General features: G+C 35.2%; 1 long non-coding RNA gene across 1 annotated transcript in view; it reads left to right on the plus strand.

Moving 5' to 3' along the window:
- Positions 1-977: 977 nt before the first annotated feature.
- LOC135969148 (uncharacterized) overlaps positions 978-24,994 on the plus strand; it is a 50,230-nt gene continuing 26,213 nt past the window's right edge. Inside the window, exons 1-2 of the long non-coding RNA XR_010584214.1 lie at positions 978-1,072; positions 1,166-1,299. This is a non-coding gene — a long non-coding RNA (uncharacterized lncRNA). The remainder of the gene's footprint in view (positions 1,073-1,165; positions 1,300-24,994) is intronic.

The raw sequence follows: 24,994 nt of genomic DNA on the forward strand, positions 1-24,994 counted from the left end.
AAACATAAAATTATAAAAATCTACCAAAAGATTTTATAATGCGACCAATTTTATTTAAATAGGTAGTTCTAAATTTAGTCTTTATGTTTTAACTGGACCACTGAGCTCTCAGAGGAGCCCACACTGACTGCTGGGTCTCCAAAGAGAGAGAGATATCATGGGACTATGCCATGTCATACCTTTACTATAAAAGTACTTTGCTATAAAAATATTTCTTTACATGTCTGAACTGCAGTCTTTCTTATCTTAAACATACAAAGAGTAGCCCCTGTAGCAATAACTATTTACTGTAAACAACTGCCATTTAATCATTTCCAAAAATTTATCAATTACCATGCTATTACAAATACCAAGATAAAAAATTTTGTCATAATGCAAAGTGATTTTTGATACCCTCAGAAGCTAAAAAGATCAGGTAACACAATGCAAAAGAGCACAGAGTTAGAACTGAGGGGAATTTGCCTTTGGCTCTAGTGACTTCACAAAGAAATCAGAAGATCCTAAAAGAGGGGTGAGTGGCATCTTTTTTCTGAGTTACTTAAGGAGTCTGCGTGATTAGAAGCATTCTCTAGGTCTTTTCACTTGGTACAGAAGATGGCAAAGGGGAAGGAGGAATAAAGTGGAAGAAAAGTAAATGAAAGAATAGTTTTTCAAGAAAGGAAGTTTAAAAAGAAACAAAGCACATGGTGTTTTCTTTAAAAAGGCTTCAGTCCACTGGAAAAAAATATTCCCAAAAGCAGGATAAAAAGAGAAGAAACATAAAGATAAAGCCTGTGTGTGTGTGTGTGTGTGTGTGTGTGTGTGTGTAGTGTGGATACCAGCTTTTAATTAAGTTTACTTTAACTATAAATCTCCTAAAAAATTCTTTCAAATCTCTCACTACTCTATTTTAGCTAGAACTAACAGCTGATATACTAAATTAACATAAATATCAAACCAGAAAGAACTTTATTTAACAGCCAAATCCAGGCTGCCACAGTGAAAAGAGCAGAATCTTAGCTACTGAAATATAGCATGAAATGGCCACTACTGTTCTTCTCAGAAGAAAACCAGACAAACTAGAGGCAGCTTGGTTAGTAAAAGGCAACCTTCTTACGTAAATGAAATCCCTCAAGAAGTCAAAAAAATGTTTTTGATCACTGTTTGTTATTTGTTATTTTTGCAGCTGCAGGGAATTTTAGCCAATTCAAAACCCTGGTTCCGCATAATTTGGAATTCTCATTTGGATTTGACCTTGTTGGGTGGAGTTGGTCAAATCCAATGCAAGAAAGATGAAAACAACAACAAAACACTCTGAAGGTAAGCAGAAATTAATTCGTGGCTGGTTGTGAAATCTTAACTTATAGTCTTTAAGGAAAATTTTCAAGACAGAAGGCCAGTTTAGCTAATTACCTACGAATGGTGCCCTGGCTGAAGACTGCTCTCTACCATCTCAGAAGCAGGAAAAAACTAAAACTTGCCTTCCCTGTTGTAAATGAGCTGAAATTCCAGAAAGGAGTTGCCTGTCCTCCATCATGATGGAGGTGGGAAAACTTGCTTTCCTTGTTGGAAGTGAGTAAAACTCCAAAACGAGGAGCCCTACAGCAAAATAAACCTTAGCTCTCAACCGAGTTTAGTGAGATCGTGGATTCTGTGGAGGGGGAAGCTCCCAGAATTTGGAAAATTGTCTTTGAGCAATAAAGACAATTTGAGGTTGAGCAATAAAGATAGTCCAGGCTGTTGCCATGAACCCATAGGAGATTTGTCAAAAGCCACCTCCACTCAGAGTCCCTTCCGTTAGTGGCCATTTTGTAAACTGAAAAGGATCTAAGACAGGTCTCAATCAGTTTTGAAGTTTATTTTGGTAGAACTAAGTACATGCCCAGAAGAAAGGAAAACATAAATCACAGAAACAGTCTGTGGTCTATGCCTTTCTTCAAAGATTATTTTGAGGGCTCCAATATTTAAAGGAAAAGTGTGCCAGAAGGAAAAGAGGGAGGGTATGGTTACATTACTGAATCCATATGTTGCAAGATAAAAGATGCAGGTAGGAAAATAGTCAAGTATGTATTATTCTCATGTTCAGTAAATCCACACGTTACGTAAGGTAAGTTGAACACAAATTCTCATTCAGATTAGACCTAGTTGGGTAGAGTTGGTCAAATCTAAAATATATTCAAATGTTGATCGAAACTAGAGCTCTTAAAATTACATCAAAAAACATGAAGAAACCATCTGAGGCAAATCATAATCAAATTGCTGAAAACACTGAGGAGAAAATTTTAAATATAGACAGAGAAAGAAGACAATACACAAAGATTACCATATATACAAAAAAAAAGATAATAACAATAGTAGGCTTCATGTTAAAAATAATTAAATCCATGAGAGAATGTATGACATTTTTAAAGTAAATTACTGTCAACCTAGAAATATATACCCAACAAAAACAGCATTCAGAAATTAAAGATAAATATTTTTAAGATAAAAGATAAAGTGTTAGTAATTACCAGACCTTCACACACACAGATACATGTTAATAAAATGTTCAGAAAAATATAAAATTAAACATGTGGAAATCTGGGCATTCATAAAAATATAAATAGTACTAGAAACTATATACAAAAACACATAAATATAAAGATTTGTGGAAGGTAAGTATAAAACATTTTCATTTTAAAGATCTCTTTACAAGATAGTTGACTAAAGTAAAATTATACAGATTATAAAATTAAAATATATAACCTGGTAACCCAAAGGATGAGAAGGTGAAATAGAAATTTTCAATTGTAAGGCAATTAAGCAATATAATATTAATTAAAGGTTGGCTATAATAAACTAAACATGTATATTGAAATTTCTATAGCAATCAATAAAAAGCAAAAGAAATATAGTTAGTAATACATTTGGTGGGAAAAAATAAAATTAACTTTCCATTATTTCCAAATAAAGCAAGAAATGAGGTAAACATAAATGAACAAATAACATATGAAAGAGAAAATAAATAGTAACATAACTGATTTAAACCACGAAATATCAATAAGTACATTAAATCCCAATGGTAAAACAGGCATTGTCTCAAAGAACTATAATGTGAATCATATACAGCATTTTAAATTTTCTGGTATTCATATTATTCATGTAAACATAGAAAATTAAATTAACTTTAGAAATATATTTTATTTAACCTAGTATATTTAAAATACTATAATTTCAACATATAATCAGTAGAAGAGTGTATTAATAAGATATTGCATACCATTTGTTTCCAGACTAAGTCTCCAAAATCCCATGTTTCTTTTATACTTATGACACATCTAAATCGAGACTAGTCATATTTCAAGTACTCAATAGGTACATGTAGCTAGCAGCTAACATATTGTAAAGAACAGAGCCAAACTTTCTAACTAAAATAGATTATCATAATGTATATGAAAGCAAAATTCAAATGCATGTGGTTTACGTAAAACAAACTTTAAATATAAGAACATTAATATGTTAAAAGTAAATGAAAATAGTATGTTATACAAACACTAATCAAAAAGAAGCTGGAGTGGCTATGTTAATATTAGAAAAAATAGAGATAAAAAGTGCTATTTCATAAGGACATAATATTCTAAATGGGTTCATAATTTAATCACAGAGTTTCAAAATGCATGAAGCAAAAATTAATAAAGGATAAACACACAAATTTGAAATAATAGTTGGAGATTTCGATACTCTTCTCAAATTATTAACAGAATAACAGAAGGAAAATAATTTAGGTAATTGCATTAGTTAGAATTTATAAAATTTATTTTTAATACATCCAAATACATGTCATTTTCTAGCTTATACAGAAAAAGTCACCATGATAGACAATATTTGGGGTCATAAAAAGCCACAATAAATGTAAAATCTTAAAATCAAAGTGTATGAATTAGATTGTAATGCTACCTTAACAAAATAGTACACACTAGATAGCTTAAACAGCAGAAATTAGTTTTCCCACAATTCTGGAGATTATAAAGCTGAGACTATAGTGTCACCAAGTTGGATTTTTACTGAGGCACCTGCCTATAGCTTACGAATGCCCTCTTTTTTGCCGTGATCTCATATGGTTTTCCCTCAGTTTGTGTGTTGTTGATATTCTAATATCTTATTCTTATAAGGATACCAGTCATATTGGATCAGGGTCCATCCACATGATCTTTTTTACTTTAATCATCCCCTTTAAAGCCCTATCACCAAATATAGTCTTATTCTGAGGTATGGGAATATAGGGCATCAATAAATTAATTTGAAAAGGGATACATTTTGACCTTTTGACCTATAACAGTGTGTCCACTAACCAAAATATATTTAAGCAAGATTAAATAACTCAAAGTTACCTTAAATAATAATAATAATAATAATAATAATAATAATAATAATAAACAAAGAAAAAGGGTAAGGACTATTAATACCAGCCACCTGGTAGGGGCCACCGTAGTATCCAGTGTTCTGATCTGTAGAGGACACTGGCAGTCCAATAGCCATTAAAGTTGTGGAACCCCTTTAAGAGAGAAATGCTGCCGTGTCCATCCCTCCCAAGAAGGCGATGCTATTGTGCTGCCCTGGAATTGGAGCAACCATCTCCCAAACCCCATGTGCACCCCAGACCCCAGAACCACAATCTTCCCATGATTACTTATGTCTAGGACACCAGGGCCACCCTGGAGCAAGAGCTCCCATGATCAGGAACCAGAGCCAATATAGTCTGTGAAAACCCATGCTCTGGGTTCCAGATCCCCAGCTGTACCACAAGCACCCATACTTTGTACATTATTACCAAAGCAGCAGTGGGGTTGCCTGTACCCTGTGCACTGGTGCCACTGCTGCATTAATTCCAGTAGTTGTGGTCTCTCCATGCATGCCAGTGTTCTTGATCCCAAGTCTATGGCTGCTCTGTGAGCTTCATGCATAGACCCTAGTGACATTACTATCACAAGTCCACCCATGTGGTGTACCTGGCTTTTAGAGGGATACCCTAGGCTCCAGCTTCCTTGTAGGAGAAAAAGAGATCAAGAGTATGTCAGTAGCTTTTGCCACAGAAGATTCCACCGGTCCTTACTGCCACCACAGACAACTACCATCTTATGTGCTGAAGACCCCCAAAATCTTCATTGACACTGACCTCAGATGACAAACCTACATGGAGACAACACTGATGCACCCTCCCAGAGCTGGAACTGCTGTACTCCCCCACCCTCCACTCACCCAGCCATCACTCACACCTACAAGTACGTGAAAGTCGTTCCCCAATTAAAGCAGTGTGAGAAGTTTGGAAGAGGTGATTTCTCAATAAATTGCACAGACATCCATGCAAGGCAACAAAATTATAAAAAACTAAGGACACATGACACTACCAAGGGAACACAGTAATTTTCCAGTAATTGATCTCAAAAAAATGGAGATCTGTGGATTTTCTAACAAGGAATTCAAAACAATTGTTTTAAGAAGCTCAGTAAGCTACAAGAAAATACAGATAAACAATTCAGTCAAATACAAAAACAATATGTGAACAAAAATAAAGTTTAACAGAGAGAAATCATAACAGAGCAGAAATTCTAGAGCTGAAGAATACAATTAATTAAATAAAAATATAATATGATAGAGAGTATTAGCAGAATTGATCAAGCAGAATAAAGATTCTGTGAACCCAAAGGTCATTTGAAAATGTTCTATCACAGGAAATAAAAGAAAATAGAATGAAAAGAAATAAATAAAGCCTACAGGATTTATTGGACACCTTTAAGAATAGCTAAATGGTTTAAAAAATACTCAAGTATATGCTCCCTACAAAAGACTCACATCATTTTTAAAGACATACATAGACTGATAATGAAGGGAGATATTTTATGCATCTGGAAACCAAAAGAGAGCTGGAATACCTATATTTGTATTGGACATAATGGACTTCAAGTCAAAAACCAAAAAAAGAAATAAAGTTTATATATATATATATATATATACACACACACACACACACACACACACACACACATATCTATAGGTACAGAGAATGTTGGTAGAAATAGAGAGACAGCAATACAATAATAGTAGCGCACTTAAATAACACACTTTTATCAATAAATAGAACATCCAGATAGAGAAATAAAAACAAAATATTGGACTTGTTACTTTATGTTAGATCAAATGGACCTAAGAGAACACTCCAACTAATAGCAACAGAATACAGAATCTTATCAAACACACAGAGAACATTATTCAGGGTAGGTGCATTAGGCTACAAAACAAGCCTTAAGAATTAAGAAGATTGAAATTTTATCAATATCTTTTCTAACCACAACAACAATTGGATTGGAAAACAATTGGATTGGATCCAATAACAATTGGATTGGAAAACTTCCAAGTATGTGGAAATTAAAACACACACTCCTGAACAACCATTGGATCAAATAACAAATGAAAAAGTTTTAAAATATCTTGAGACAAAAAAATGTAAACACAACATATCAAAACTTATGGAACTTAGCAAAATCAGTTAGAAGAGGGAAGTTCATAGCCATAAATGTCTTAAAAAAGAAGAAAGCTCTCAAATAAGCAAATTAACATTACATCTCAAGGAATTAAAATAAAAAAAAAAATACTAAGCACAAAGTTGGTAAAATGAAAGAAATAATATATGTCAGGGCAGAAATAAATGAGAGACTAGAAAAATAATGGAAAATATCCTCAAAATTAAGAGTTTATTTTTTCAAAAGAATCACAAAATTGGCAAATATTTAGCTAGAATAAAAAAGAAGAAAAGGAAAAGAAAATCAGCAATGAAATAGGGAATATTACAACTGATACCACAGAAATACCAATGGACATAAGAGACTATTGTAAAAGTTATATGTCAAAAAATTGGATAACATAAAATAAATGAATACATTTCTGAAAACATAAAACCTACTGACACCAAATCATGAAAATAGAAAATCTAAACAGACTCATAATGAGTGAGGAGATTGAATGAATAATTAAAAATATATCAAATAAAAGCTCAGGACCGGATGGTTTCAATTCTAAATCCTACGAAACACTTAAAAATAATATCATTTCTTCTCAAAATGTTCCAAAAAGATAAAGCATGAAAAATACTTTTAATAAAACAGATGGAGTAGAGACATTTTTTGAAACAGAAAGAATATCAAAGCTCACACAAGAATCAATAAAGTCACAGTACTCCTTTTCTAAAAAAATTCAAAACTGCATTCATAATTAAAATATATTTCATCAAATTAAATGCTTGGCATAGGTGGCTATTGGTAAATTCAACCAAATAATTAAAGAATGAAAGTACTTATTTTACCCAAACCAAAAATTTCCAGAAAAGAATAGTGAAGACAATTATCAACACATCTTATAAGACCAGAGTTATTCTAATAACAAAACTAAAACATATAAGAAAAAATGTTAATTCAATATCCAGCATGATAGAAAAGAACACGTTTTTAACAAATTTTAAAGAGAAAAGTCTAGCAATAAATACAAAAGGTCATTGTCAAGTAAGTTTTATCTTGAGACTATAAGGATATCTGTTCTCATCATAAATATTGGGTCTTGCACTGTCAGTCATAGTTAGTTCTAAAAGGCAAGAAAAATAAATGAAGGGCATAAAGTTTGGAAATGTAGAATATGTAATGTTACTTACAAGAGACACGATTATTTACATAGCAAAGCCTAAAGTACCAACCCTGCCAAAAAACGACCTATATAAACTTTGGCCACAATGAGATATCACATAGCACCCACTAAGATGGCTGTAATCAAAAAAAGATACACAATAAGAAATATTGGCAAGAATCTAGAGAAATCTGAACTCTTAGACATTGCCAGTGAGAAGGAAATCTAATTAATAACTTTAAGAAACAATTAATCTAGATTTGCCATATGACTGAGAAATTCTATTCCTAGACATGTAACCAAGGAAAATGAAATGATATGTTCAGACAAAAACCTGAACATGAATGTTTATAACAGCATTTACAACCAAAAGGTGTAAATAACCCAAATATCTATCAACTGATAAATGGATGAACAAAATTTGGCATCTCCATAAAGTGAGCAACAGTTCATAGCCATATATAAGAATGAAGTACTGGGCCAGGCACGGTGGCTCACGCCTGTAATCCTAGTACTTTGGGAGGCCGAGGTGGGTGGATCACGAGGTCAGGAGATCGAGACCATGGTGAAACCCCATCTCTACTAAAAATACAAACAATTAGCCAGGCATGGTGGTGGACGCCTGTAGTCCCAGCTACTCGGGAGGCTGAGGCAGGAGAATGACGTGAACTCGGGAGGCGGAGCTTGCAGGGAGCAGAGATCGCGCCACTGCACTCCAGCCCAGGGGACAGAGTGAAACTCCGTCTCAAAAAAAAAAAAAAAAAAAAAAAAAAGAATGAAGTACTGATACATGCTACAACATGGATGAAACTTGAAAACATGATGCCTACTTAAAGTGTCAAGACACATAGGATATAATTCCTTTTATATGAAATATCCTGAATAGGCCAATTTATAGACACAGAAAGTATATTAGCAGTTCACAGGCGCTAGGGTAGAGGGAAATGAGAGTGATTTTTAATTGATATGGAAATTATTTTGGAGTTAACAAAATGTTCTGCTATTAGTAATGATTGTTGTAAAATTTCATATATATAAAAAGTCAGTGCATTCTGTAACTTAGGATTATGAATTTATTATGTGTGAATTATATCTCATAAAAATTAAAAACAAATTTTTCCAGGTCACAGTATACAAAGTTAATAGACAAAATCATTTTAGTATATTTTATAATTAATTTTTTAACTTTTACTTTATTTCAGGGGTACAGGTGCAGGTTGGCAGTGTAGGTAAATTGTATGTCACGGGTTTGGTGTACAGATTATTTTGTCTCTGAGGTGATAAGCATAGTACTCGATAAGTAGTTTTTTTTTTTTTTTTTTTTTTTTTTTTTTTTTTGATCCTCACTTTCCTCACTCTTTCTACCACCAAGTAAGCCCTGGTGTCTGTTGTTCCCTTATTTGTAACCATATGTGCTAAATGTTTTGTTCTCACCTATAAATGAGAACATGCAGTATTTGGGTTTCTGTTCCTGCATTTGTTTGCTTAAAATAATGGCCTCCAGCTCCATTCATGTTGCTGCCAAAAAAAAAAAAAAAAAAAAAAAGTGTAATCTTGCTCCTTTTTTATGGCTTCATAGTATTCCATGGTGTACATGTACCACATTTTCTTTAGCCAGTTTACCACTGATGGGCATTTAGGATATTTCCATGTCTTTGCTTTTGTGAATACCACTGCAATGAACATACACATGCATGTGTCTTTAAAGTAAAATGATTTATATCCCTTTAGGTATATACCCAATAATGGGATTGTTGGGTCGAATGGTAATTCTGCTTTGAGTTCTTTGAGAAATCACCAAACTTCTTTCCACAATGGCTGAACTAATTTGCATTTCCGCTAGCAGTGTATAAGCATTCCCTTTTCTCCATGGCATTGTTGGCATCTGTTATTTTTTGACTTTTTAGTAATACTCATTCTTACTGTGTGAGATGGTATCTCACTGTAGTTTTGATTTGCATTTCTCCAAAGACTAATGATGTTGAGAATTTTTTCACATGCTTGTTGGCTTCTTTTGAAAGTGTATGTATGTCTTTTCAAAGAGTATGTATGTCTTATTTTGAAAAGTGTCTACGTTCTTTGCCCACTTTTTATCTGGTTGTTTGTGTTTTGGTTGTGGATTTGTTTAAGTTACTTATAGATTATGGATATTAGACCTTTGTCAGATGCATAGTTTGCAGATATTTTCCCACTCTGTACACTGTCTGTTTACTCTGTTGATAGTTTATTTTACTGTGCAGAAGCCAATCTCAGCCAAAATGGATGCTCACTTCCTTCTCCTTCTGTGCCTCGGGTGTTTCCTGTGACATCTTTGTTGGAATCTAGTGTTCTTTCCCAGATGTTCTATTCAAAGTCTGATGATCTATTTTCAATCTGAATCCTTCCTTGTAGAGAGGGCAAGTGTCTAATGTCTCTAGTCAGCCATCTTAAAACTATCACTTCTGCTCCGTCCTCCATAAGCCACCTATATGTGATTTCATTCAATATTTTTCCCCATTTGATGGGCTCTCTTTTTACTTTCTTAATGGTGTTTTCTGAAGTACAAATTTTTAAAAGAAATTAATAATGTATAATTTATGTATTATTATTTCGTTCCTTGTGTTTTTGAAGTCATATATATAACACAATTGCCTAATCCAGGTTCAGAAGTATTTGCACCTATTCCTTCTTCTAAAAGTTTTATAGTTTTACACTCTACATTTGGGTCTTTTGTTTATTTTGAGTTAATTTTTGTATATGATGTGTATTAGTCTATTTTCACACCGCTGATTAAAACATACCCGAGACTGGGTAATTTATTTTAAAAATATACATTTCATAAACTCACAGTTCCACATGGCTGAGGAGGCCTCACAATCATGGCAGAAGGCAAAAGGCATGTCTCACATGGCAGCAGACAAGAGAGAATGAGAGCCATTACTTTTCATTACTTTTGCAAATTTCTGCAGCTGGCTTGAATTTATTCTCAGAAAATGGGATTTTATTTTCTATTGCATTGTGAAGATGCAGATTTTCCAAACATTCATGCTGTTTTCCTTTTAAAACTGAATGCTTTTAACAGCACCCAAGTCACATCATCAATGTTTTGCTGCTTTGAAATTTCTTTCACCAGATACCCTAAATCATCTGCCTCAAGTTCAAAGTTCCACAAGTCTCTAGGGCAGGGGCAAAATGCTATCAGTGTCTTTGCTAAAACATAGCAAGAGTCACCTTTACTCCAGTTCCTAACAAGTTCCTCATCTCCATCTGAGATCACCTCAGCCTGGATTTCATTGCCCATATTATTATCAACACTTTGATCAAAACCATTTAACAAGTCTCTAGGAAGTTCCAACCTTTCCCACATTTTCCTGTCTTCTTCTGAGTCTTCCAAACTGTTCCAAACTCTTCGTGTTACACAATTCCAAAGTTGCTTCCACATTTTCAGGTAACTTTACAGTAGCACCTTTTTCTACTGGTACCAATTAACTGTATTAGTTCGTTTTCATACAACTGATGAAGACTTACTTGAGAATGAGTAATTTACAAAAAAAATGTAAGTTTCACGGACTCACAGTTCTATGTGACTGGGGAGACCTCACAATCATGGCAGAAGGCAAAAGGCACGTCTCTCATGGCAGCAGACAAGAGAGAATGAGAGCCAAGAGAAAGGGGTTTCCCACTACAAAATCATCAGATCTCACGAGATTTATTTACTACCACAAGAACAGTATGGAGGAAACCACCCCTATGATTCAATCATCTCCCACCATTCCTCCCACAACACGTGGGAATTATGGTAGCTACAGTTCAAGATGAGATTCAGTGAAGACACAGCCAAACCATATCACAGTGTGAGGTAGCTAGGTTCCTATATTTGCGAGTGGATATCAAGTTGTCCCGAATTATTTGTCGAAAACTCTATTCTTCCCCACATTGAATGGTCTTGGCATCTTTGTCAAAACTCAATTGACCATAATGTAAGGGTGTATTTCTAAACTTTCAGTTGTATTCTGTTGATTTAGATGTATGTTCTTATGTCAGTACCACACTTTTGATGCTTTGTAGCAATTTCTAAAATCAGTAATTTTAAAAATTGAAAAGTGTGGGCCCTTCTATTTTGTACATCTTTTTCAACATTGTATTGGCTATGTCCCAACAATTTCTATATAAATTTAGAATCAGCTCATCTATCTCTGAAAATTGCAGTAAATATTATATCCATTTGCTATCATAAGAAAAATTACTATTACAATTCACTAGCATGAGATATATATTCACTTAGGTAGGTTTTCATTAATTTCTTAACACTTGTCATTTCAGAGTACAAGTTTTGCAATTCTGTTAAATGTATTCTTAAGTATTTTTATTAATGGTACTATGAACTTAATTAGTTTTTAAAGGTCATTTTCAGTTTTCTTACTGCTTCCATATAGATATACGTTTGATTCTGCATATTTATCTTATATGTTGCAACATTTATGACTTCATTTATCACTTCTAATAGTTTTTCAATAGACAACTTAGGACTTTTTACATATCAGATGATATGGTTTGGCTACGTCCCCACCCAAATCTCATCTTGAATTGTAGCTCCCATAATCCCCACATATTGTGGGAGGGACCCTGTGGGAGATAATTGAATCATGGGGCAGATTTTTCTGTGTTGTTTTCATGATAGTGAATAAGTCTCACGAAATCTGATGGTTTTATAAAGGGCAGTTCACCTGCACAGGCTCTCTTGCCTGCTGCCATGTAAGACTTGGCTTTGCTCCCTTCTTCTTCACTTCCCGCCATGATTGTGAGTTCTCCCCAGCCATGTGAAACTGTTAGTCCATTAAACCTTTTTTTTTCCTGTATAAATTATCCAGTCTCAGATATGTCTTCATAGTAGTATGAAAATAGACTAATACACCATATTATGCCATGTGAAAATATAGTTTTATGTCTTATTTTTATAGCTGTATGTTTTCATAAATGTTTCCTGTCTACTTACCTTGGATAGAAACTCAGTGTAATGTTGAATAGATATAGTGGGAGTAAACACCTTTTTTGTGATCTTAGTAAAAAAAAAAAAAAATCAATCTTTCCCCATTACTTATAATGTTAGCTGTTGGTTTTTTATGCATCTACTTTATCAAATCAAGCAAGGATCTTTCTATTCATAGTCTATTGAGTGTTTTTTATGTTTACTTTGTATTTTAAAAAATAATTTGTAACATTTACAGCATTCTTTGAATATTATAACTTTGATTTTTATTATACCTAATAAAGGCTAAATGATATCTGCAGTGTTTTGATATCTATTAGGTTTACATGTTTACTCTCAGCAAATTTTTGATGCATAATGTAACAGTGTACAGTAGTCCCCACTTATCCATGGGGATATGTTCCAAAATCTCCAGTGGATGCCTGAAACTGTGAATAAATACCGAACCTGATTGCTGTTAATTGGAATATGTTTCCATTCATGTCTTCTATCTATAAATGTAATGTCATTTTTTTTTTTTTTATCATAACTAGGCACTTACTATGCACTCTGGCCATAACTGTTGCAGAATGAGATGCAACAGCAAAACTAGCACAGGCATCAAAATTAGAATTCCAATACACCTTACATCTCTCATCTTTCTTTCTTACATAGCCTCTATTTTGACTATGAATGTTTAAATTGTGTTTTGAACATCTTCCCCATGAATAATATTTAAAGAGTCTTTGTCTTATCAAAAACAGTCTCTTCTCAGATAAATGATTTTTCTACATCTTCCACATTCTTGACCATTTTAATCCTTCAGTGTTTCTTTCCTATGAGTGCAGCTTACCACAGAGTTTTATCTGGGCTTTCTTTTTAGTAATCTATCTGCTCATCAACTTGCTAGATTTTGGGACAGATCTTCATTGCATTTTCTCCATCTATCATCCGGGACTTTTTGCCCAGTCCCAATCTGAAGATAGCATCTGGTTTGGCAACCAGATACCCCTTGGACACCACGTGGCTGTAGTTGCCAAGCATGACATTCCTATAAAGATTCTTATGAGGAGAGTCCATTTACTGCCTTTGCTCCAGGACAAAGTCCACAAACATGTCTTTGAAGGTCAATAATTCCCAGGACATGGCCATCCTGTTATTCTCTGGAAAAAGGATGGAGATCTCCTCCTGAGACCTCAGCCTGGGTTTTCTTAGACTAAGTGAGGAAGCACAGGCAAAGATAAGCTGGGGTCTGAATTTGTTTAGCAGCATTCTCAGTTACGTATTCTGTCCTTGATTGCCAAAAGCCTAAAAACTCTAGTGCAGATGACAATAGATAGTGTCTATTGAGTATTTTTAACATGAAGTGTTGGGTTTTTCAAATTATTTTTCTGCAACTATTACAGAAATTACATAATCATATAATTTTTATTTTATTCTATTGATATGGTATATTACATTAATTAATTTTTGGAGGTTGAAACAATCTTGAATTTCTAACTAAAGTTCCATTTGATCATATTGGGTAATTCTTTTAAACATTGGTGAAGTCAGGTTGCTAGTATTTTTCCGAGATTGTTTTCATTTATATTCATAAGTGATACTGGCCAGTAATATTCTTTTCTTGTAATATATTCATCTGATTTTGATATTTATCAAACACTGGCCTCAGAATTAGTTGGGAAGTATTTTCTTCTCTGCTATTGTTTGATAGAGTTTGTAAAGAATTGGTATTAATGCCTTAAATGTCTTGTAGAACTCAATGAATCCCCTTGGTGAAGGGTTTAAATTGTTGGAAAATTTTGATTCAATCTCTACTAAACATAAGTCTTTTTGGCTTTAATTTATTATTTTTTATTGATAAAAGAAGTTGGATATATTTATGAAGCACATGTGTTTTTTGATAGATGTTGTATTAGTCCATTTTCATGCTGCTAATAAAGACATACCTGAGACTGGGAAGAAAAAGAGGTTTAATTGGACTTAAAGTTCCACATGGCTGGGGAGGCCTCAGAATCATGGTAGGAGGCAAAAGGCACTTCTTTTTTTAAATTTTACTTTAAGTTAGGGATATATGTGTAGAATGTGCAAGTTTGTTATATAGGTATACATGTGCCATGGTGGTTTGCTGTACCTATCAACCCATCATCTAGGCTTTAAGCCACACATGCATTTGGTATTTGTCCTAATGCTCTCCCTCCCCTTGCCCCCAACACCCTGACAGGCACCAGTGTGTGATGTTCCCCTCCCTGTGTCCATTTGTTCTCATTATTCAACTCCCACTTATGAGTGAGAACATGCAGTGTTTGGTTTTCTGTTCCTGTGTTGGTTTTCTGAGAATGATGACTTAAAGTTACATCCATGTCCTTCAAGGACATGAACTCATTCTTTTGTATGGCTGCATAGTATTCCATGGTATATATGTGCCACAGTTTCCTTATCCAGTCTATCATTGATGGGCATTTGGATTGGTTCCAAGTCTTTGCTATTGTGAATAGTGCTGCAATAAACATACGTGTACATGCGTCTTTATAGTAGAATGATTTATAATCCTTTCAGATTATAATGGGATTGCTGGGTCAAATGGTATTTCTGGTTCTAGGTCCTTGACGAATCACCACATTGTCTTCCACAATGGTTGAACTAATTTGTACTCCCACCAACAGTGTAAAAGCGTTCCTATTTCTCCACAGCCTCACCAGCATCTGTTGTTTCCTGACTTTTTAATAATTGCCATTCTAACTGGCCTGAGATGGTATCTCATTGTGGTTTTGATTTGCATTTCTCTCATAACCAGTGATGATGAGCTTTTTTTCATATGTTTCTTGGCCACATAAATGTCTTTTTCTGAGAAGTGTCTGTTTGTATCCTTTGCCCACTTTTTGATGGTTTATTTTTTGTTTTTTTCTTGTAAATTTGTTTAAATTCCTTGTAGATTCTGGATATTAGACTTTTGTCAGATGGATAGATTGCAAAAATGTTCTCCCATTCTGTAGGTTGCCTGTACACTCTGAAAATACTTTCTTTCACTGACAAACCTAACAAAAACAAGCAATGGGGAAAAAATCCCCTATTTAATAAATGATGCTAGGAAAACTGGCTAGACATATGCAGAAAACAGAAACTGGACCCCTTCCTTATACCTTATACAAAAATTAACTCAAGATGGATTAAAGAGTTAAATGTAAAACCTAAAACCATAAATACCCTGGAAGACAACCTCAGCAATACCATTCAGAACATGTGCATGGACAAAGACTTAACGACTCAAACACCAAAAGCAATCCCAACAAAAGTGGAAATTGACAAATGGGATCTAATTAAACTAAAGAGCTCCCGCACAGCAAAAGGCACTTCTTACACGGCAGCGGGAAGAGAAAATGAGAAAGAAGCAAAAGCGGAAACCCCTGAAAAACCTATCAGAACTTGTGAGACTTATTCACTATCATGAGAATAGTACAGGAAAGACTGGATCCCATGGTTCAATTACCTCCCCCTGGGCCCATCCCACAACATGTAGGAATTCTGGGAGATGCAACTCAAGTTGAGATTTGGGTGGGGAAACAGCCAAACCATATCATTCTATGCCTGGCCCCTCCAAATCTCATGTCCTCACATTTCAAAACCAATCATACCTTCCCAACATTCCCCCAAAGTCTTAACTCATTTCAGCATTAATCCCAAAAGTCCACAGTCCAAATACTCATCTAAGACAAGGCAAGACACTACACCTATGAGCCTGTAAAATCAACGGTAAACTAGTTACTTCCTACATACAACGGAGGTACATGGATTGGGTAAATCCAACTACTCCAAATGGGAGAAATTGGCCAAAACAAAGGGATTACAGGGCCCATGCAAGTCTGAAATCTAGTGAGGTAGTCAAATTTTAAAGCTCTAAAATGATCTCCTTTGACTCCAGGTCTCTCATATAGGTCATTCTGATATAAGAGGTGGGTTCCCGTGGTCTTTCTTTTTCATATGCAAAATATTTTAATTGCTGAAGAGTTAGAATAAATTTTGGCTCACTTGCATTAACATTTCTCTTCTTGGGACTTTTGCTTCATTTTTCACAAACTTTGCATTATTAGTGCTTTGACCACTTTTGCCTAAATTTCTTTCTCTTGATCCCCTGAACAGTAGATAGACAAAAAAACAAGCTCACAGTGAAATTGAATTTCATAATTAGTCTTCAGGCTGTAAGAATGTTCTTAGAAGTTTTACGTAATAACTGATAAATCAGCAAATCAAGTCTATTCCATTTTGAAGTGTCAGGCTTTTAAATTCTTAGGAAATAGTCTTGTGATATGAAACCTGAAGAGACATGAAGATATAATTAATACAGCATTTTCCCCAGAAAAAAATAATATTTCTAATATTTATTGTAGCATCAATTACTAGCAACTTCAATACTGGTGATCTCTAGTATTTGTGTTTCTCTTCTTTTCCAGGAAGTTAAAACTAAATAACTTTCACAGCCTCATTTATAATTTTAGATGAGGTCACGAGACATATTTCTGGCTAATACAAGGTAAGCTGAAATATGTATGTAACACAAAGGAATAGCCCATTAAAAAAATCCTGTGTGATTTTAGTTCTATCTTTCCACAACTCCCAGTCAGAGAAACAGGCACCAATAGGGGAATTCTGGGACTGCAGGGCATGACAAAGCCACAAGATGGAAGGTGCCACAACTCCTGCATTTCCTTCCATATTATAGAGTGAAAAATAAATGTATATATAAAACCCACTTAGATTTTGGGTTTGATAGCAACTATCCTATTGATAGCAATTATGCAGACTCCCTTTCTTTGATTATTCTGGCTATTCTTGGCTTTTTAAATGTTCATAAAAATTTGGAATCAGTTGGTAAATTACCGCACACACATACACATTTGTGCATACACACACAGGAAACACCTTATAGAATTAAAATTTCAAGTCTGTTGAATCTATTTACAGGTTAATTAGAGAAGAATTTACAACATCACATTATTTATACCTCCAACTTAAGACCATCAGATATTCCTTAATTAACTTGAACTTACTTTTTTACCAATAATACATTGTAGTTTTCTTTTTTTTCTTTTTTTTAATTATACTTTAAGTTCTAGGGTACATGTGCATAACGTGCAGGTTTGTTACATATGTATACTTGTGCCATGTTGGTGTGCTGCACCCATCAACTTGTCAGCACTCATCAACTCGTCATTTACATCAGGTATAACTCCCAATGCCATCCCTCCCCCCTACCTCCTCCCTACAATAGGCCCTGGTGTGTGATGTTCCCCTTCCCGTGTCCAAGTGATCTCATTGTTCAATTCACACCTATGAGTGAGAACATGCAGTGTTTGGTTTTCTGTTCTTGCGATAGTTTGCTGAGAATGATGGTTTCCAGCTGCATCCGTGTCCCTACAAAGGACACAAACTCATCCTTTTTGCTGGCTGCATAGTATTCCTTGGTGCATATGTGCCACATTTTCTTAATCCAATCTGTCACTGATGGACATTTGGGTTGATTCCAAGTCTTTGCTATTGTGAATAGTGCTGCAATAAACATACATGTGCATGTGTCTTTATAGCAGCATGATTTATAATCCTTTGGGTATATACCCAGTAATGGGATGGCTGGGTCATATGGTATGTCTAGTTCTAGATCCTTGAGGAATTGCCATACCGTTTTCCACAATGGTTGAACTAGTTTACAATCCCACCAACAGTGTAAAAGTGTTCCTATTTCTCCACATGCTCTCCAGCACCTGTTGTTTCCTGACTTTTTAATGATTGACATTCTAACTGGTGTGAGATGGTATCTCACTGTGGTTTTGATTTGCATTTCTCTGATGGCCAGTGATGATGAGCATTTTTTCATGTGTCTGTTGGCTGTATGAATATCTTCTTTTGAGAAATGTCTGTTCATATCCTTTGCCCACTTTTTGATGGGGTTGTTTGTTTTTTTCTTGTAAATTTGTTTGAGTTCTTTGTATGTTCTGGATATTAGCCCTTTGTCAGATGAGTAGATTGCAAAAATTTTTTCCCATTCTGTAGGATGCCTGTTCACTCTGATGGTAGTTTCTTTATAGGTCATTCTGATATAAGAGGTGGGTTCCCATGGTCTTGAACAGCTCCACCCCTGTGGCTTTGCAGGGTACAGCCTTCCTCTCCGCTGCTTTCACAGGCTGATATCGAGTACCTGTGGCTTTTCCAGGTACAAGTGCAAACTGTCAGCGGATCTAACATTCTGGAATCTGGAGGACGGTGATCCTCTTCTCCACTAGTCAGTGCCCCAGTAGGGACTGTGTGTGTGGGAGCTCCCACCACATATTTCCCTTTTGCACTGCCCTAGCAGAGGTTCTCCATGAGGGCCCTGCCCCTGCAGCAGACTTTTGCCTGGGCATCCAGGCATTTCCATACATCTTTTGAAATCTAGGTGGGGGTTCCCAAACATCAATTTTTTACTTCTGTGCACTGGCAGGCTCAGCACCACGCACAAGCTGCCAAGGCTTGGGGCTTTCACCCTGTTAAGTCACAGCCCGAGCTGTATGTTGATCCCTTTCAGTCACAGCTGGAGCAGCTGAGACACAAGGCACCAAGTCACCAGGCTGCATACAGCACAAGGACCCTGGACCCGGCCAACAAAACCACTTTTTCCATCTAGGCCTCCCGGCCTGTGATGGGAGGGGCTGACATGAAGACTTCTGACATGCCTTGGAGACATTTTTCCCATTGTCTCGGGGATTAAAATTCAGCTCATTACTTATGCAAATTTCTAGAGCTGGTTTGGATTTCTCCTCAGGAAATGAAATTTTCTTTTATATTGCATTGTCAGGCTGCAAATTTTCTGAACTTTTATGCTCTGCTTCCCTTATAAAACTGAATGCTTTAACAGCTCCCAAGTTACCTCTTGAATGCTTTGCTGCTTAGAAATTTATTCTGCCAGATACCCTAAATCATCTCTCTCAAGTTCAAAGTTTCACAAATCTCTAGGGCAGAGACAAAATGCCAGCAGTCTCTTTGCTAAAACATAACAAGAGTCACCTTTGCTCCAGTTCCCAACAAGTTCCTTATCTCCATGTGAGACCACCTCATCCTGGACCTTATTGTTCATATTACTATCAGTATTTTGGTCAAAGCCATTCAACAAGTCTCTAGGAACTTCCAAACTTTCCCACATTTTCCTCTCTTCTTGTGAGCCCTCCAGACTGTTCCAACCTCTGCCTGTTACCCAGTTTCAAAGTCCCTTCCACGTTTTCTAGTATCTTTTCAGCAACACCCCACTCTACTGGTACCAATTTTCTGTATTAGTCTGTTTTCATGCTGCTGATAAAGACATACCTGAGAGTGGGAAGAAATTCAACTTACGTTTGCATATGGCTGGGGAGGCCTCAGAATCATGGCGTGAGGCAAAAGGCACTTCTTACATGGCGACAGACAGAGAAAATGAGAAAGAAACAAAAGCAGAAACCCCTGATGAACCCATCAGATCTCGTGAGACTTATTCACTATCACGAGAATAGTATGGGAAAGACCAGCCCCCATGATTCAGTTACCTCCCCCTGGGTCCCTCCCACAACATGTGGAAATTCTGTGAGATACAATTCAAGTTGAGATTTGGATGGGGACCCATCCAAACCATATCAATATGTAATGATCAAGATAATTGAAATGCCTATCACCTCAAATATTTATAATTTCTTTGTGTATGGAATATTCCAAATATTCAAAATCTTCTCTTTCAACTATTTTGAAATGTATTATAAATTTTTATTAACTATTCTCACCTCATCCTCCTATAAAACACTAGAACTTATTAATTCTGTTTAAATATATTTTAAACCCATTAACCAACTGCTGCTCATCTTCCTTTTGCCCCATACCCTTCTCTGTCTCTAGTAAACACCAAACTCCTCACTACCTCCAATTCTATGCTACTGAAAAATTACAGGATTTATTCGTTATGGTTGAATAATATTTCATTGTGTGTATATACCATATTTTCTTTATCCATTCCTCTATGCTGTTTTTCATACTTGCTGTGTGAATTTACATTCTCACTAAACATTTTACTTTCTCTGTATTCTCTTGGCATTCTCACCAGCATCTATTATTTTCTGTGCTTTTGATAATAGCCATTCTACTCAGCACCATTTACTGAAGAGACTGTTCTTTCCCCATTGTTAGTTCTTGGTGGTTTTGTCGATAATGCATTTGCTTAAGTGTGTGAATTTCTGTTTTTTTTTTTTTTAATTCTGTTCTATTTGTCTATGTGTCTGTTTTTATGTCAGTAATGTGATGTTTTGGTTCCTGTAACTTTGTAGTATATTTTGAATTCAGGTAGTATGATGCCTCCAGTTTTTTGTTGTTATTGTTGTTTGTTTTTTGTTTTTGTTTTCTTTGCTGGGGATTGCTTTGTCTATTCAGGGTCTTTGATGGTTTCATAAAACATTTAGTATTTATTATATTTCTGTGTAGCATATGATTGGTATATTGATAGGGAGGGAATTTAATATGTAAATCACTTTGCATAGTATGGGCATTTTAACATCATTAGTTCTTTCGTCTGTGATCACAGAATATTTTCCCACTTTTTTGTGTCCCCTTCAATTTGTTCAGTGTATAAGTTAATACTTATACATTGTTGGCAGAAATGTAAATTAGCTCAGCCACTGTATTTCTTTAACTAAACCAGTGAAAGATCTTACATATAAAATATGTATATATAGCAGCTATTGTAAAAAATATTACTGTCTTCATTTATTTTTCAGATTGTTTGCTGTTGGCATATATAAATCCTACTGATATTTATATGTTGACTTTGTATCCTACAACTTTACTGAATTCATTTATCAGTCCCAATATTTTTTTTGTGTGGAGTTTTTAGGTTTTCCTAAATATAACATTGTGTCATCTGTGAAAAAGGACAATTATATACCTTCCATTCAAATTGGAATGTCCTTTATTTATTTATCTTGCCTAATTCCTCTGGCTAGAACTTCCAGTACTATGTTGAATAAAAGGGAATAATAAAATTGTTATTTTCCTTTCCTGAATTATCTTCTTTATATAACTTTTCCATCTCTTTATACACAGTTTTTACTAAAATATATTTTATCTGATAAAAGTATAACTACTACTGCTCTTTTTAAATTTCCATTTGCATGTAATATTTTTTCCACATCCTTTTATTTTCAAGCTATGTGTGTCTTTTTAATAATTTCAACTTTTATTTTAAATTCAAGGCATACATGTGCAGATTTGTTACTTCGTTATATTGCATGATGCTGAAGTTTTGGATACGAATGATCCCATCACTGAGGTAGTGAGCATAGTACTCAACAGTTAGTTTTTCAGCCTTTGCTCCTTTCCCTTTCTGCCCCCTCTGGTAATCCCAAGTGTCTATTGCCCTCATCTTTGTGTCCATATGTATCTGATGTTTAGCTCCCACTTACAAGTGAGAACATGTAGTATTTGATTTTCTGTAAGATAATGGGCTCCAGCTGCATTTATGTTGCTGTAAAGCACATGATTTTGTAAAAGTAAAAACAATAACAGATGCTGGTAAGACTGTGGAGAAAATGGAACACTTATACACTGTTGGCAGAAATGTAAACAAGTTCAGACACTGTGGACAGCAGTTTGGAGATTTCTCAAAAACTTAAAACAGAATTACCATTCAACCCAGCAATGCCATTACTGGGTATATCCCCACGGGAAAATAAATCATTGTACCAAAAAGGCATGTACTCATATGCTAATTGCAGCACAATTCACAATAGGAAACACATGGAATCAACCTTTGCATTTCTTTCTTTTTTTTTGAGACGGAGTCTCACTCTGTCACCCAGACTGGAGTGCAGTGGCCGGATCTCAGCTCACTGCAAGCTCCACTTCCCAGGTTCAGGCCATTCTCCTGCCTCAGCCTCCTGAGTAGCTGGGACTACAGGCGCCCGCCACCTCGCCCGGCTAATTTTTTTGTATTTTTTAGTAGAGACGGGGTTTCACCATGTTAGCCAGGATGGTCTCGATCTCCTGACCTCATGATCCGCCCATCTCGGCCTCCCAAAGTGCTGGGATTACAGGCTTGAGCCACCGCGCCCGGCCCTTTGTATTTCTTTATAAGTGAAATGAGGTTTTTTTTGTAGCAATCAAATAGTTGGGTCCTGTTTTTCTAAACTTCTTTCAGCCATTCTATGTCTTTTAATTTGATAATTTAGTCCATCTATATTTAATATTATTATTTATAATTAAAAACTATTGCCATTTATTGTTTTATAGTTTTTGTAACTGCTGTCATTGCTTCTTCCTTTCTGCCATTTTTGTTTACTTAATTTTACTTAAACTAATTTTCTCCAGTGGTTTAATTAATTCCTTCTTTTTATTTTTAGTATAAACACTATAGGTTTTTGCTTTGTGGTTACTATGAGGCTTACAAAAAATATTCTACAGTTACAACAAGTTATCTTAAACTAATGACAACTTAACTTTGATCACAAAGAAAAGAAACTAACAAGCAAAGAAAAAACTAAAATATTCTACAAATTAAATCCATCTCTCCCTTTATGACATTTTGTTGTTTCAAATTTTATTTTTATGTAACCTATTTCTTAACAGAATTGCATAACTATTATTATTTTTGACAGATTTTTCTTTTAGTCTTCACACTGAAGATATGAATTGATTACACACCAAAAATACAGTATTAGCCTGTTCAGAATTGTCTGTGCATTTGCTTTAACCAGTGAGTTTTACACCTTCAGATGACTTCTTCTTGTTGCAGATTAACATCCTTTTATTTCAGACTGAAAGCTTTCTTTGGCATTTCTTATAAAATGGGTCTGGTGGTTATAAATTTCCTCAGCTTTTGTTTGTCTGGGAAAGTCTAATTCTCCTTCATGTTTGAAGGATAACTGTGCTGAGTACAATATTTTTGGTTGAGAGTTTTTTTCCCCTTTCAGCACTGTGAATATATCAACCTACTCCCTCCTTCTCTGTAAGGTTTTCACAGAAAAATATGCTGCCAAATGTATCACAGCTTCTTTATATGTTATTGGCTTCTTCTCTCTTGCTCCTTTTGGTATTCTTTCTTTTTCTTTGACGTTTGAAAGCTCGGTTATTATATGCCTTGAAGTCATTTTAATTGAGTTAAATTTGCTTTGTGTTTTTGACATTCTTGTATCTGGATATTTTTACTGGAAATTTCTCCATTACTGTTTATTTTAAAGAAACTTTCTACCCCTATATTTTTCTCTATGCCCTCTTTAAGACCAATGTCTTGTAGATTTCGTGTTTTACTCTATTTTCTAGATCTTATGAACATTTTTCATTCTTTCTCACTTTTTTCATTTTTTAACTTTCTGACTGTGTATTTTCAAATTGCCTGTTTTAGAGCTCATTAATACTTTCTTCTGTTTCATTAATTTTGTGGTTAAAATATCCGATGCATACTTCAATTTCTCAATTGTATTTTTCAGCTCTAGAATTTCTGTGTGATTTTAAAAAAATTATTTCAATCTCTGTTATTCTTTTCTAATACATTTCTGAATTGTTTCTCTAGGTTTTCTTGAAGTTCACTGAGCTTCTGCAAGACAGCTATTTTAAATTATCTGTCTAAGAGGTCATACGTCTTTGTCACTCTAATGTCAGCTACTGTGTGCTTTATTTAGATTTTCTGATGAGGTCATATTTCCCTGAATGTTCTTGATGCTTGTAGATGTTCATCAATATCTGTGTATTAACAAGTTGGGTCTTTATACCAGTTATTACAATATGGCCTTTTTAGTACCTTTTTGTTCAGAGAGTCTTCCAATAATTCAAAGAGGATTTACTATTGAATTTCCTGCGCCTGTGAACACTGTAGCCACTTTAGCACTAGAGGATGCAGTAAGACAGAAATGTCGTGACCCTTGTAGACTCACAGATACCCAGCCCTTATGAACTCGAGGAAGCTAACAGAGACACAGGCACACCCATGGCCACTAGAGCTGGCACTGTACTGGGTTGCACTTGAATCCCACACCCTTCCATATCAATGAAGTACCAGACCTCACCTAAGGCCCATGGCTGTTACTGACTGACTACTGCTGATGTTTCCTCAAGGCCTGAGGCCACATTCATCAGCCTGTGGTAAGGTGGACCATGACATGAGTCCATCTCACTGTGGCAGGGGATTCCTTCCTCATCTTAGATTGGGATCTAGAAATGCCATTCTGAAGCGAACGCCTGAAATCTGGGACACTGGTGCTCAGTGCTATGTTTTACTGCAGCAGGGCTGGTACTATATTGCAAGGCAATGTCCCTGTACTGTTCTCTCTCCTTTTCCCAAGTAAAAGAAGTCTCTCTCCACACTACAATGTCTGTAATTGAGGGAGGGGTGATGTGGGCGGCAACAGTTTTTGTCACGATGGGGTGTGCCCT

This window comes from Macaca fascicularis, chromosome X, assembly GCF_037993035.2.
Source record: "Macaca fascicularis isolate 582-1 chromosome X, T2T-MFA8v1.1".
Classification (NCBI taxonomy): Eukaryota; Metazoa; Chordata; class Mammalia; order Primates; family Cercopithecidae; genus Macaca; species Macaca fascicularis.